We start from the raw sequence: 15,582 nt of genomic DNA on the forward strand, positions 1-15,582 counted from the left end.
ACAGGTCAAACGTGTTCCTCTGCATGTGTAACCATTATATTTCACCCATAATCCCCATGTATAACAATAATTAGAACCATATTCCTATCAGAAACAGGTCAAATGTGTTTCTCTGCATGTGTAACCATGATATTTTACCCATAATCCCCATATATAAAAAATAATTAGAACCATTTTCCTATCAGAAACAGGTCAAATGTGTTCCTCTGCATGTGTAACCATGATATTTCACCCATAATCCCCATGTATAAAAATAATTATAACCATATTCCTATCAGAAACCGGTCAAATGTGTTCTTTTGCATGTGTAACCATGATATTTCACCCATAATACCCATGTATAAAAATAATTATAACCATATTCCTATCAGAAACAGGTCAAATGTGTTCCTCTGCATATGTAACCAAGAAATTTCACCCATAATCCCTATGTATAAAATAATTATATCCATATTCCTATCAGAAACAGGTCAAATGTTTTCCTCTGCAAGTGTAACCATGATATTTCACCCATAATCCCCATGTATAAAAATAATTATATCCATATTCCTATCAGAAACAGGTCAAATGTGTTCCTCTGCAAGTGTAACCATTATATTTTGCCCATAATCCCCATGTATAAAAATAATTAGAACCATATTCCTTTCAGAAACAGGTCAAATGTGTTCCTCTGCATGTGTAACCATTATATTTCGCCCATACTCCCCATGTATAAAAATAATTAGAACCATATTCCTTTCAGAAACAGGTCAAATGTGTTCCTCTGCAAGTGTAACCATGATATTTCACCCATAATCCCCATGTATAACAATAATTAGAACCATATTCCTATCAGAAACAGGTCAAATGTGTTTCTCTGCATGTGTAACCATGATATTTCACCCATAATCCCCATGTATAACAATAATTAGAACCATATTCCTATCAGAAACAGGTCAAATGTGTTCCTCTGCATGTGTAACCATGATATTTCACCCATAATCCCCATGTATAAAAATAAATATATCCATATTCCTATCAGAAACAGGTCAAACAGGTCTGCAAGTGTAAACATTATATTTGACCCATAATCCCCATGTAGAAAAATAATTATAACCATATTCCTATCAGAAACCGGTCAACTGTGTTCTTTTGCATGTGTAACCATGATATTTCACCCATAATCCCCATGTAGAAAAATAATTATAAGCATATTCCTATCAGAAACAGGTTAAATGTGTTCCTCTGCATATGTAACCATGAAATTTCACCCATAATCCCTATGTATAAAAATAATTATATCCATATTCCTATCAGAAACTGGTCAAATGTTTTCCTCTGCAAGTGTAACCATGATATTTCACCCATAATCCCCATGTTTAAAATAATTATATCCATATTCCTATAAGAAACAGGTCAAATATGTTCCTCTGCAAGTGTAACCATGATATTTACCCATAATCCCCATGTAGAAAAATAATTATAACCATATTCCTATCAGAAACAGGTCAAATGTGTTCCTCTGCAAGTGTAACCATTATATTTCACCCATAATCCCCATGTAAAAAAATAATTATAACGATATTCCTGTCAGAAACAGGTCAAATGTGTTCCTCTGCATGTGTAACCATTATATTTCACCCATAATCCTCATGTATAACAATAATTAGAACCATATTCCTATCAGAAACAGGTCAAATGTGTTTCTCTGCATGTGTAACCATGATATTTTACCCATAATCCCCATATATAAAAATAATTAGAACCATATTCCTATCAGAAACAGGTCAAATGTGTTCCTCTGCATGTGTAACCATTATATTTCACCCATAATCACTATGTATTAAAATAATTATAACCATATTCCTATCAGAAACCGGTCAAATGTGTTCCTCTGCAAGTGTAACCATGATATTTACCCATAATCCCCATGTAGAAAAATAATTATAACCATATTCCTATCAGAAACAGGTCAAATGTGTTCCTCTGCAAGTGTAACCATTATATTTCACCCATAATCCCCATGTAAAAAAATAATTATAACGATATTCCTGTCAGAAACAGGTCAAATGTGTTCCTCTGCATGTGTAACCATTATATTTCACCCATAATCCTCATGTATAACAATAATTAGAACCATATTCCTATCAGAAACAGGTCAAATGTGTTTCTCTGCATGTGTAACCATGATATTTTACCCATAATCCCCATATATAAAAATAATTAGAACCATATTCCTATCAGAAACAGGTCAAATGTGTTCCTCTGCATGTGTAACCATTATATTTCACCCATAATCACTATGTATTAAAATAATTATAACCATATTCCTATCAGAAACAGGTCAAATGTGTTCCTCTGCATATGTAACCAAGAAATTTCACCCATAATCCCTATGTATAAAATAATTATATCCATATTCCTATCAGAAACAGGTCAAATGTTTTCCTCTGCAAGTGTAACCATGATATTTCACCCATAATCCCCATGTATAAAAATAATTATATCCATATTCCTATCAGAAACAGGTCAAATGTGTTCCTCTGCAAGTGTAACCATTATATTTTGCCCATAATCCCCATGTATAAAAATAATTAGAACCATATTCCTTTCAGAAACAGGTCAAATGTGTTCCTCTGCATGTGTAACCATTATATTTCGCCCATAATCCCCATGTATAAAAATAATTAGAACCATATTCCTTTCAGAAACAGGTCAAATGTGTTCCTCTGCAAGTGTAACCATGATATTTCACCCATAATCCCCATGTATAACAATAATTAGAACCATATTCCTATCAGAAACAGGTCAAATGTGTTTCTCTGCATGTGTAACCATGATATTTCACCCATAATCCCCATGTATAACAATAATTAGAACCATATTCCTATCAGAAACAGGTCAAATGTGTTCCTCTGCATGTGTAACCATGATATTTCACCCATAATCCCCATGTATAAAAATAAATATATCCATATTCCTATCAGAAACAGGTCAAACAGGTCTGCAAGTGTAAACATTATATTTGACCCATAATCCCCATGTAGAAAAATAATTATAACCATATTCCTATCAGAAACCGGTCAACTGTGTTCTTTTGCATGTGTAACCATGATATTTCACCCATAATCCCCATGTATAAAAATAATTATATCCATATTCCTATCAGAAACTGGTCAAATGTTTTCCTCTGCAAGTGTAACCATGATATTTCACCCATAATCCCCATGTTTAAAATAATTATATCCATATTCCTATAAGAAACAGGTCAAATGTGTTCCTCTGCAAGTGTAACCATGATATTTACCCATAATCCCCATGTATAAAAATAATTAGAACCATATTCCTTTCAGAAACAGGTCAAATGTGTTCCTCTGCATGTGTAACCATTATATTTCGCCCATAATCCCCATGTATAAAAATAATTAGAACCATATTCCTTTCAGAAACAGGTCAAATGTGTTCCTCTGCAAGTGTAACCATGATATTTCACCCATAATCCCCATGTATAACAATAATTAGAACCATATTCCTATCAGAAACAGGTCAAATGTGTTTCTCTGCATGTGTAACCATGATATTTCACCCATAATCCCCATGTATAACAATAATTAGAACCATATTCCTATCAGAAACAGGTCAAATGTGTTCCTCTGCATGTGTAACCATGATATTTCACCCATAATCCCCATGTATAAAAATAAATATATCCATATTCCTATCAGAAACAGGTCAAACAGGTCTGCAAGTGTAAACATTATATTTGACCCATAATCCCCATGTAGAAAAATAATTATAACCATATTCCTATCAGAAACCGGTCAACTGTGTTCTTTTGCATGTGTAACCATGATATTTCACCCATAATCCCCATGTATAAAAATAATTATATCCATATTCCTATCAGAAACTGGTCAAATGTTTTCCTCTGCAAGTGTAACCATGATATTTCACCCATAATCCCCATGTTTAAAATAATTATATCCATATTCCTATAAGAAACAGGTCAAATGTGTTCCTCTGCAAGTGTAACCATGATATTTACCCATAATCCCCATGTAGAAAAATAATTATAACCATATTCCTATCAGAAACAGGTCAAATGTGTTCCTCTGCAAGTGTAACCATTATATTTCACCCATAATCCCCATGTAAAAAAATAATTATAACGATATTCCTGTCAGAAACAGGTCAAATGTGTTCCTCTGCATGTGTAACCATTATATTTCACCCATAATCCCTCATGTATAACAATAATTAGAACCATATTCCTATCAGAAACAGGTCAAATGTGTTTCTCTGCATGTGTAACCATGATATTTTACCCATAATCCCCATATATAAAAATAATTAGAACCATATTCCTATCAGAAACAGGTCAAATGTGTTCCTCTGCATGTGTAACCATTATATTTCACCCATAATCACTATGTATTAAAATAATTATAACCATATTCCTATCAGAAACCGGTCAAATGTGTTCCTCTGCAAGTGTAACCATGATATTTTACCCATAATCCCCATGTAGAAAAATAATTATAACCATATTCCTATCAGAAACAGGTCAAATGTGTTCCTCTGCAAGTGTAACCATTATATTTCACCCATAATCCCCATGTAGAAAAATAATTATAACGATATTCCTTTCAGAAACAGGTCAAATGTATTCCTCTGCATGTGTAACCATTATATTTCACCCATAATCCCCATGTATAACAATAATTAGAACCATATTCCTATCACAAACAGGTCAAATGTGTTTCTCTGCATGTGTAACCATGATATTTTACCCATAATCCCCATATATAAAAATAATTAGAACCATATTCCTATCAGAAACAGGTCAAATGTGCTCCTCTGCAAGTGTAACCATGATATTTCGCCCAGAATCCCCATGTATTAAAATAATTAGAACCATATTCCTTTCAGAAACAGGTCAAATGTATTCCTCTGCAAGTGTAACCATTATATTTCGCCCATAATCCCCATGTATAAAAATAATTATATCCATATTCCTATCAGAAACAGGTCAAATGTGTTCCTCTGCAAGTGTAACCATTATATTTCACCCATAATCCCCATGTATAAAAATAATTAGAACCATATTCCTTTCAGAAACAGGTCAAATGTGTTCCTCTGCAAGTGTAACCATGATATTTCACCCATAATCCCCATGTATAACAATAATTAGAACCATATTCCTATCAGAAACAGGTCAAATGTGTTCCTCTGCATGTGTAACCATGATATTTCACCCATAATCCCCATGTAGAAAAATAGTTATAACCATATTCTTATAAGTAATTAAAATTTTCCTTGGCATGTGTAACCCATAATCGCCATGTTTAAAACATCTATTCACAGGTTCCTATCAAAACAGGTAAAAGGTGTTGCTTTGCACATACATGTACTATATTAAATTAGTAATGTAGTCCTACAAAAGTATTTTTCTATTATATTATTTAATGTGATTCCATTATACAACTGTATATATGTCAGCAAGTGAATAGTTAAACATTTGCACCTTCTGTTTGCAACTTAGTATCAAGCAGTGCAGAAAAGAACAACATATTTTGAGTTACAGCAGAGTCATTACCATGAATGTGTGTAAAAAGTATAATGACATCTAGTGATAGTGTTTAGTATTGCAGCCAATCATCCCATCATCCCATCATCCCAATATGCAGTTTAGTATGTCCCTATTTTATTTCGTCCATTTCAGTGGCAATAAGGTTAAATTTACATTTCTGTATTTCTTGCTTGTTAAAATGTAATTTACTATTTATTCTGCGGTGTTAGAATTCAGCTTCCAGCATGGCATCTTTATAACTCTTAGATGAATGTATTATTGCAATAATTAATGTTTAACCCCCTTAAATATAGAACAACAATATACAGGTACAACCCCCTAAATCTGGAATGCCAAAATCTAAACTTATTCTGAAATCCAAACTTTTTAATTCATATTTAATAAATTAAATTAAATAAAAAACATTACTATTTCCCCCTCCTGTATTCAGACTTCTCTGCCTGTGTCTTTGGTTTGATTTTTGTGTACTAAAATGCAAATCTATATTTATTTAAAAAACAACTATTCCATTTCTGATTACAGTACAGCACTATTTCTTTGATGGTACTTTGTATACAAAACTATTAAAATGATCTATAATTAACTTGTTCTTACACTTAAAGTGTCAGTAAACTTTAAAAATAATGTTATATAATTCTGCACATAGTGCAGAATTATATAACATTATATTAGCCATTATTAAAACATAATTTCCCCTATTCATTTTAAAGAACCGCTCTCTGCTCTCTGCTGAGTGGGTCTGTTATATTTACTCAGCGCATCGATCCAGCTGTATAGTCACAGCCCGGCCCGACCGCGCCATAAGACTGTGACAGGAGCGAGCTGCACTTAGTCTTATGGCGCGGTCGGGCCTGACTGTGACTATACAGCTGGCCCAATGCGCTGAGTAAATATAACAGACCCGCTCAGCAGAGAGCGGGTCTGTGAAACAACGCTTTTTTTTAAAAATGAATAGGGGAAATTATGTTTTAATAATGTTTGTCTAATATAATGTTATATAATTCTGCACTATGTGCAGAATTATATAACATTATTTTTAAGGTTTACTGTCCCTTTAAGCTGTATTATGGCATGTAAATATTGTCTAAATCACATAAGATATTGTTGTTTACACTTTGTTCCATCCTCTCTCCAAACTGTTCCATTTTATACATGCAAATATTCCAAAATCCAAACTATTCTGAAATGCAAACCTTTAACCGGTGCCAAGCGCTGCCCAGCTCCAGTCAAATACTGCATTACTAGTCTAAATTAGAGCATGTCATTTTATCACTATAATGTCCCTTTAAAAGTGTTCATCCTCTCTATGCAGATTTTAAAGGGACACTGAACTCATTTTTTTTCTTTCATGATTCAGATATAGCATGCAACTTTCTAATTTACTCCTATTATCCAATTTTATTCATTCTCTTGGTATCTTTATTTGAAAAGCAAGAATGTAAGTTTAGATGCTGGCCCATTTTTGGTGAAGAACCTGGGTTGTCCTTGCTGATTGGACAGAACCAATAAAAAGTGCACCAAAAATTGTCTGGCTCCTTAGCTTAGATGCCTTCTTTTTCAAATAAAGATAACAAGAGAATGAAGAAAAATTGATTATAGAAGTAAATTAGAAAGTTGCTTAAAATTGCATGCTCTATCTGAATAATTAAATAAAATAATGGGTTTAGTGTCCCTTTAAACACACATTTGCAATTTGATTTAACTCTCATAGAATCTGATAAATGGTATGAACTTTATCTTACTTTATCACTCATATCACCATAGTTGTTTTTTTTTTTAGAACATAATTCCAATGTATTAAAACCCTGAAAACAACAATTTTAAAGTAAAACAAGCAAATACAGTATATGTAGATATTTGCTGTCTGTTTGGAGGACATTAAACTGTGTCTTTTAAGAACCTTCAATACAGTAGAATATACTATAGTCAATTTTGTTGAAAAATGTTATTAATCCAATTTTTACTTAAAGTGAAAGTCAATCCTAGCGTTGTACAAAATACTAGAATTGACTATTGACACAAATAAAGGGGACTTTTATTCACAAAGTATAAGATACTTCATGTAGAAAGCTCCTTTTATTAGTTTCAACCGTTCGCCGTTCATAGCTGCTATGGGAGCCCACGGCTAAAAAATATTTTTGCTAAGAGGTGACGTTTTCACCTCTTAGCCAAAAGCTGTGCGGAAAATCCGGCTTGGCGCCCATGGGAGCCAGATTTACCGCACGGCTATTGGCTAAGAGGTGAAAACGTCACCTCTTAGCAAAAAATATTTTAGCTGTGGGCTGCTGTAGCAGCTAAGAACGGTGATAGATTGAAACAAATAAAGGAGCTTTCTACTTGAAGTATCTTATAGTTTATGAATGGAAAGTCCCTTTTTTTGTTTCAAATTTGCCATCATAAACTGTGTTGTAAGTAGGCATCCGGAGCACTGCATGGCAGGAAATAGTGCTGCCATCTAGTGCTCCATTCTTGCAAATCTGCTGCCATATAGTGCTCCAGAAATGGTCAGGCTCCTAAGCATACGTCCCTGCTTTTCAACAAAAGATACCAAGAGTACAAAGAAAAATTAATAATAGTTAGTGAGCTAGTGACATATGGAATATACAATCCTACCAGGAGGGGCAAAGTTTCCCAAACCTCAAAATGCCTATAAATACACCCCTCACCACACCCACAATTCAGTTTTACAAACTTTGCCTCCTATGGAGGTGGTGAAGTAAGTTTGTGCTAAGATTTCTACGTTGATATGCGCTTCTCAGCATTGTTGAAACCCGATTCCTCTCAGAGTACAGCGAATATCAGAGGGACGTGAAGGGAGTATCACTTATTGAATACGATGATTTCCCCAACGGGGGTCTATTTCATAGGTTCTCTGTTATCGGTCGTAGAGATTCATCTCCTACCTCCCTTTTCAGATTGACGATATACTCTCATATACCATTACCTCTACTGATAACCGTTTCTGTACTGGTTTGGCTATCTGCTATATGTGGATGGGTGTCTTTTGGTAAATATGTTTTTATTACTTAAGACACCTCAGCTATGGTTTGGCACTTTATGCAAATTATATAAAGTTCTAAATATATGTATTGTACTTATATTTGCCATGAGTCATGTTCATGTATTTCCTTCTGCAGACTGTCAGTTTCATATTTGGGTAATATAAACATCTTTTATAGAAAAATTTTTCTTACCTGGGGTTTAGTCTTTTTTTTAGTTGACTACTTCTTGCAAATTGCGGGTGACATTAGGCCTGCGGGTGCGTCAAATGCTAAACTTTATTGCGTCATTCTTGGCGCGAAAATATTTTTGGCGCGCAAAAATACGTCTGAAGCAACTTCGTCATTTCCGGCGTCATACTTGACGCCAAGACCTTTCACACGGTTGCGTCATTAGTGACGCGAGTGCGTCATTTCCGGTTATTTTTGGCGCCAAAAATTTACGTTACGTTGTGCGTCATACTTGGCCCCAAACTTTTTCATTATTTCAATACCACATTGATGTTTGCCTCTTGATTTTTTCTCTATCAGAGGCCTATGCTATTTGCTTTTTTTCCCATTCCTGAAACTGTCATATAAGGAAATAGATAATTTTACTTTTTATGTTGTTTTTTTCTCTTACATTTTGCAAGATGTCTTTATCTGATCCTGCCTCAGAAGTTTCTGCTGGAACATTGCTGCCTGACATCGGTCCTACCAAAGCTAAGTGCATTTGTTGCAAAATTGTTGAAATTATTTTGCTGAATGTCATTTGTAATAGTTGTCATGATAAACTTTTACATGCAGTTAGTGTATCCATCAGTAATAGCGCATTGCCAGTTGTAGTTCCTTCAACTTCTAATGTGCATGATTTACCTGTAAATTTTAAAGAATTTGTTTCTGATTCTATTTTGAAGGCTTTGTCTGCATTTCCACCTTCTAATATACATAAAGGTCTTTTAAAACTTCTCATTTAGTTGATGAAATTTCAAATGACCAACAACATAATTTATCCTCTTCTGATGAGGATCTATCTGATACAGAAGATCCTTCCTCAGACATTGACACTGACAAATCTACTTATTTATTTAAAAATAGAGTATATGCGTTCTTTATTAAAAGAAGTTAATTATTTTGGATATTGAGGTAACCAGTCCTATTGACGTTCAGTCTAATAAACGTTTAAATGCTGTTTTTAAACCTCCTGTGGTTTCTCCAGGGGTTTTTCCTATTCCTGAGGCTATTTCTGATATGATTTCTAGGGGATGGAATAAGCCAGGTACTTCTTTTATTCCTTCTTCAAGGTTTAAAAAATTGTATCCTTTACAAGCAAAATCTATAGGCCTAGATTTAGAGTTCGGCGGTAGCCGTCAAAACCAGCGTTAGAGGCTCCTAACGCTGGTTTTGGGCGCCCGCTGGTATTTGGAGTCAGTCAGGAAAGGGTCTAACGCTCACTTTTCAGCCACGACTTTTCCATACCGCAGATCCCCCTACGCCATTTGCGTAGCCTATCTTTTCAATGGGATCTTTCTAACGCTGGTATTTAGAGTCGTTTCTGCAGTGAGCGTTAGAGCTCTAACGACAAGATTCCAGCCGCCTGAAAATAGCAGGAGTTAAGAGCTTTCTGGCTAACGCCGGTTTCTAAAGCTCTTAACTACTGTACCCTAAAGTACACTAACACCCATAAACTACCTATGTACCCCTAAACCGAGGTCCCCCCACATCGCCGCCACTCGATTAAAATTTTTAACCCCTAATCTGCCGACCGCCACCTACGTTATACTTATGTACCCCTAATCTGCTGCCCCTAACACCGCCGACCCCTGTATTATATCTATTAACCCCTAACTTGCCCCCCACAACGTCGCCGCAAGCTACTTAAAATAATTAACCCCTAATCTTCCGACCGCAAATCGCCGCCACCTACGTTATCCCTATGTACCCCTAATCTGCTACCCCTAACATCGCCGACCCCTATGTTATATTTATTAACCCCTAATCTGCCCCCCACAACGTCGCCGACACCTACCTACACTTATTAACCCCTAATCTGCCGAGCGGACCTGAGCGCTACTATAATAAAGTTATTAACCCCTAATCCGCCTCACTAACCCTATCATAAATAGTATTAACCCCTAATCTGCCCTCCCTAACATCGCCGACACCTAACTTCAATTATTAACCCCTAATCTTCCGACCGGAGCTCACCGCTATTCTAATAAATGTATTAACCCCTAAAGCTAAGTCTAACCCTAACACTAACACCCCCCTAAGTTAAATATAATTTTTATCTAACGAAATAAATTAACTCTTATTAAATAAATAATTCCTATTTAAAGCTAAATACTTACCTGTAAAATACATCCTAATATAGCTACAATATAAATTATAATTATATTATAGCTATTTTAGGATTAATATTTATTTTACAGGCAACTTTGTAATTATTTTAACCAGGTACAATAGCTATTAAATAGTTAAGAACTATTTAATAGTTACCTAGTTAAAATAATTACAAATTTACCTGTAAAATAAATCCTAACCTAAGATATAATTAAACCTAACACTACCCTATCAATAAAATAATTAAATAAACTACCTACAATTACCTACAATTAACCTAACACTACACTATCAATAAATTAATTAAACACAATTGCTACAAATAAATAAAATTAAATAAACTATCTAAAGTACAAAAAATAAAAAAGAACTAAGTTACAGAAAATAATAAAATATTTACAAACATAAGAAAAATATTACAACAATTTTAAACTAATTACACCTACTCTAAGCCCCCTAATAAAATAACAAAGACCCCCAAAATAAAAAATTCCCTACCCTATTCTAAAATACAAATATTACAAGCTCTTTTACCTTACCAGCCCTGAACAGGGCCCTTTGCGGGGCATGCCCCAAGAATTTCAGCTCTTTTGCCTGTAAAAAAAAACATACTATACCCCCCCCCAACATTACAACCCACCACCCACATACCCCTAATCTAACCCAAACCCCCCTTAAATAAACCTAACACTACCCCCCTGATGATCTTCCTACCTTGTCTTCACCATGCCAGGTTCACCGATCCGTCCTGGCTCCAAGATCTTCATCCACCCCAAGCGGGGGCTAGACATCCACTGAAGAAGTCCAGAAGAGGGTCCAAAGTCTTCCTCCTATCCAGCAAGAAGAGGACATCCGGACCGGCAAACATCTTCTCCAAGCGGCATCTTCTATCTTCTTCCATCCGATGACGACCGGCTCCATCTTGAAGACGTCCAGCGCGGATCCATCCTCTTCTTCCGACGACTAGACGACGAATGACGGTTCCTTTAAGGGACGTCATCCAAGATGGCGTCCCTCGAATTCCGATTGGCTGATAGGATTCTATCAGCCAATCGGAATTAAGGTAGGAATTTTCTGATTGGCTGATGGAATCAGCCAATCAGAATATAGTTCAATCCGATTGGCTGATCCAATCAGCCAATCAGATTGAGCTCGCATTCTATTGGCTGATCGGAACAGCCAATAGAATGCGAGCTCAATCTGATTGGCTGATTGGATCAGCCAATCGGATTGAACTTGATTCTGATTGGCTGATTCCATCAGCCAATCAGAAAATTCCTACCTTAATTCCGATTGGCTGATAGAATCCTATCAGCCAATCGGAATTCGAGGGACGCCATCTTGGATGACGTCCCTTAAAGGAACCGTCATTCGTCGTCTAGTCGTCGGAAGAAGAGGATGGATCCGCGCTGGACGTCTTCAAGATGGAGCCGGTCGTCATCGGATGGAAGAAGATAGAAGATGCCGCTTGGAGAAGATGTTTGCCGGTCCGGATGTCCTCTTCTTGCCGGATAGGAGGAAGACTTTGGACCCTCTTCTGGACTTCTTCAGTGGATGTCTAGCCCCCGCTTGGGGTGGATGAAGATCTTGGAGCCAGGACGGATCGGTGAACCTGGCATGGTGAAGACAAGGTAGGAAGATCATCAGGGGGGTAGTGTTAGGTTTATTTAAGGGGGGTTTGGGTTAGATTAGGGGTATGTGGGTGGTGGGTTGTAATGTTGGGGGGGGGTATAGTATGTTTTTTTTTACAGGCAAAAGAGCTGAAATTCTTGGGGCATGCCCCGCAAAGGGCCCTGTTCAGGGCTGGTAAGGTAAAAGAGCTTGTAATATTTGTATTTTAGACTAGGGTAGGGAATTTTTTATTTTGGGGGGCTTTGTTATTTTATTAGGGGGCTTAGAGTAGGTGTAATTAGTTTAAAATTGTTGTAATATTTTTCTTATGTTTGTAAATATTTTATTATTTTCTGTAACTTAGTTCTTTTTTATTTTTTGTACTTTAGATAGTTTATTTAATTTTATTTATTTGTAGCAATTGTGTTTAATTAATTTATTGATAGTGTAGTGTTAGGTTAATTGTAGGTAATTGTAGGTAGTTTATTTAATTATTTTATTGATAGGGTAGTGTTAGGTTTAATTATATCTTAGGTTAGGATTTATTTTACAGGTAAATTTGTAATTATTTTAACTAGGTAACTATTAAATAGTTCTTAACTATTTAATAGCTATTGTACCTGGTTAAAATAATTACAAAGTTGCCTGTAAAATAAATATTAATCCTAAAATAGCTATAATATAATTATAATTTATATTGTAGCTATATTAGGATGTATTTTACAGGTAAGTATTTAGCTTTAAATAGGAATTATTTATTTAATAAGAGTTAATTTATTTCGTTAGATAAAAATTATATTTAACTTAGGGGGGTGTTAGTGTTAGGGTTAGACTTAGCTTTAGGGGTTAATACATTTATTAGAATAGCGGTGAGCTCCGGTCGGAAGATTAGGGGTTAATAATTGAAGTTAGGTGTCGGCGATGTTAGGGAGGGCAGATTAGGGGTTAATACTATTTATGATAGGGTTAGTGAGGCGGATTAGGGGTTAATAACTTTATTATAGTAGCGCTCAGGTCCGCTCGGCAGATTAGGGGTTAATAAGTGTAGGTAGGTGTCGGCGACGTTGTGGGGGGCAGATTAGGGGTTAATAAATATAACATAGGGGTCGGCGATGTTAGGGGTAGCAGATTAGGGGTACATAGGGATAACGTAGGTGGCGGCGATTTGCGGTCGGAAGATTAGGGGTTAATTATTTTAAGTAGCTTGCGGCGACGTTGTGGGGGGCAAGTTAGGGGTTAATAGATATAATACAGGGGTCGGCGGTGTTAGGGGCAGCAGATTAGGGGTACATAGGGATAACGTAGGTGGCGGCGGTTTACGGAGCGGCAGATTAGGGGTTAAAAGTGTAATGCAGGGGTCAGCGATAGCGGGGGCGGCAGATTAGGGGTTAATAAGTGTAAGGTTAGGGGTGTTTAGACTCGGGGTACATGTTAGGGTGTTAGGTGCAGACGTAGGAAGTGTTTCCCCATAGGAAACAATGGGGCTGCGTTAGGAGCTGAACGCTGCTTTTTTGCAGGTGTTAGGTTTTTTTTCAGCTCAAACAGTCCCATTGTTTCCTATGGGAGAATCGTGCACGAGCACGTTTTTGATGCCGGCCGCGTCCGTAAGCAACTCTGGTATCGAGAGTTGCATTTGCGGTAAAAATGCTCTACGCTCCTTTTTTGGAGCCTAACGCAGCATTTGTTTGAACTCTCGATACCAGAGTTAAATTTATGGTGCGGCCAGAAAAAAACCCGCGGAGCGTTAACAGCCCTTTTACCGCCGAACTCTAAATCTAGGCCATAGAGTTTTGGGAAAAAATCCCCAAAGTTGATGGGGCTATTTCTACTCTTGCTAAACGTACCACTATTCCTATGGAAGATAGTACTTCCTTTTAAGGATCCTTTACATAGGAAGCTTAAATCTTATCTAAGGAAGGCCTATTTATATTCAGGTCAACTTCTCAGACCTGCAATTTCTTTGGCTGATATTGCGGCTGCATCAACCTTCTGGTTGGAGAATTTAGCGCAACAGGAATTGGATTCTGACTTATTTAGCATTATTCGCCTATTGCAATATGCTAATCATTTTATTGTGATGCAATTTTTGATATTATCAAAATTGATGTTAGATCCATGTCTTTAGCTATTTTAGCTAGAAGAGCTTTGTGGCTTAAATCTTTGAATGCTTATATGACATCTAAATCTAGAATTATATCTCTTTCTTTCCAAGGTATTAATTTATTTGGTTCTTAGTTGGATTCTATTTCAACTGTCACTGGGGGAAGGGAGTTTTTCTGCCTCAGGATTAAAAACCTAAGGGTAAATCTAAGGCTTCTAACCATTTTCGTTCCTTTCGTCAGAATAAGGAACAAAAACTCAAATATTCCCCCCAAGGAGCCTGCTTCCATTTGGAAGCCTTCCTCAAATTGGAATAAATCCAAGCCATTTAGGAAACCAAAGTCTGCCCCTAAGTCCGCATGAAGGTGCGGCCCTCATTCCAGCTCAGCTGGTAGGGGGCAGATTAAGGTTTTTCGAAGATATTTGGATAAAATCTGTCCAAAATCAATGGTTTCAGAGCATTGTCTCTCAAGGGTATCGAATAGGATTCAGAGTAAGACCTCCTGTGAGAAGATTTTTTTCTCTCACGTATCCCAGTAAATCCAGTAAAAGCTCAGGCATTCCTGAAGTGTGTTTCAGACCTGGAGTCTTCAGGGGTAATCATGCCAGTTCCTCCTCAGGAACAAGGTTTGGGGTTTTATTCAAATCTATTCATTGTACCAAAGAAGGAAAATTTATTCAGACCAGTTCTCGATCTAAAAATTTTGAATCATTATATAAGAGTACCAACTTTCATGACTATAAGGACTATTCTGCCTTTTGTTCAGCAAGGTCATTATATGTCCACAATAGACTTGCAGGATGCATACCTTCATATTCCGATTCATCCAGAACATTATAAGTTTCTGAGATTCTCTTTTCTAAACAAGCATTACCAATTTGTTGCTCTTCCATTTGGCCTAGAAACAGCTCCAAGAATCTTTTAAAAGGTTCTGGGTGCCCTACTCTCTGTAATCAGAGAACAGGGTATTGCAGTGTTTC

Source organism: Bombina bombina, chromosome 1 (assembly GCF_027579735.1).
Source record: "Bombina bombina isolate aBomBom1 chromosome 1, aBomBom1.pri, whole genome shotgun sequence".
NCBI classification, from domain to species: Eukaryota; Metazoa; Chordata; class Amphibia; order Anura; family Bombinatoridae; genus Bombina; species Bombina bombina.